This window comes from Desmodus rotundus, chromosome 2 (genome assembly GCF_022682495.2).
Source record: "Desmodus rotundus isolate HL8 chromosome 2, HLdesRot8A.1, whole genome shotgun sequence".
Taxonomy (NCBI): domain Eukaryota; kingdom Metazoa; phylum Chordata; class Mammalia; order Chiroptera; family Phyllostomidae; genus Desmodus; species Desmodus rotundus.
In genome coordinates, this window is record NC_071388.1 from 88,375,114 (window position 1) to 88,376,754 (window position 1,641).

Genomic DNA, 1,641 nt, shown 5'->3' on the forward strand with positions numbered 1-1,641 from the left:
TTAAGAAAATTGAGCAAAGACATAACAGATTTTTAAAAATAATAAAATATCTAAGTAAGCTTATGAAAACAACTTACTCAATTGTTATTTAGTGAGAAAATACAGAATAAAAGCCCTAATATACTTCTATATATTAACAACAATGGAGTAATTGAAAATGACCAAAATGAATTGTTGGTGGGAATGTGAAGCCATCAGAACTTAATTGTCATACACTGCTGATGTTACTGCAAATTGATCCAACAATTCAACTCCTTAGTATATATGCAACAGAAATACATACATTTGTTCACCAGAAGATATGTACAAGAATGTTTATAGTGGCACTATTAATAATGTCCTGATACTGGCATCTTCCCAAATTCCAAAAATATAATGAATAAAGCAATTGTGGTATATTCCAAATAAAATATTATACAGGAATTATAATAAAGGAACTAAAAATGCACACAACAAAATCATTGAAACTGATAAATACTAAGCAAGAGAGGTCAGACATAAAATATACACAATATGACTTAATATATGTGAGTTGCAAAAAACGATTTATAGTGTTGGGGGTCATGATGGTCAACACGATGGCATCTGCTAGCAGGGTCACTCAAATAGTCAACCACATGCTTCATTAATAAGACTCCCTGACAGATGAGGCAATTCTCAAATCAATGTGTCAGAAGTGTTGAGATCAGTAGGACTACCGTCTCACACTTCTTCATTTCAAAGCAGTCTAAGGGAAGTAAATCACCAGACTGGCTGATGCATCAGGGTTCCCCACACTGCAGAAATAATGAAAACATTACCTCTGAAATACAGAGGGAAACTGGTGTCTAAAAAAGAAATCAAATTTATCCAACATGGAGGTCCAGAATAAGAACTAACAATATGGGTGCTATTTGTTATCAGACAAAAGAATAATCTTTACAATAATGGACTTCCAAAATGACAAATGAGAAATTGTACATTACATAACTTTAATAATTGTTCTGTAAAAAAATAAATATAGAAAATTTAGATGGACACTTGTGCTTCCTAACTTATGTCTCTTGGCCAGCTTCTCTACAAACTTACCTATTCATATACTTTTTTAAATTTGTTGTTCAGTTAGAGTTGTCCTGCATTTTTTCCATTGTTCTCCGTTGCCCTGCCCCACCCCACAGTCAATCCCCACAACACTGTCCATGCCAATGGGCCCTCTATTTTCTTTCTTGACTTGCCCCTTCACTTTCTTTCCCTCATTATCCTCCTTCTTCCTTCCTTCTGGTGACTGTCAGTTTGTTCTTTATTTCCATGTCTCTGGTTCTATTTTGCTCATTTGTTTGTTTTGTTGATTAGGTTCCACTTGTAGGTGAGATCATATGGTATTTGTCTTTCACCGCTTGGCTTATTTCACTTAGCATAATACTCTCTGAGAAAGAAAGAATTCCTACCCTTCTGGCCATTCTGACCCTGTCTTTTAGTGGGAGTCTTCATTCTTTTTGATTGCATATACCATGCTCATGGATTGGAAGAATTAATATCATCAAAATGTCCATACTACCCAAAGCAATCTCTAGATTCAACACAATCCCTATCAAAATACAAATGACATATTTCACAGATATAGAACAAAGATTTCAAAAATGTGTGTGGAACCAGAAATGA

At 34.3% G+C, this 1,641-nt stretch overlaps 1 pseudogene; it reads left to right on the forward strand.

Moving 5' to 3' along the window:
- Positions 1-563: 563 nt before the first annotated feature.
- On the forward strand, positions 564-871 carry LOC112320517 (alpha-ketoglutarate dehydrogenase component 4 pseudogene; annotated as a pseudogene).
- Positions 872-1,641: the final 770 nt, after the last annotated feature.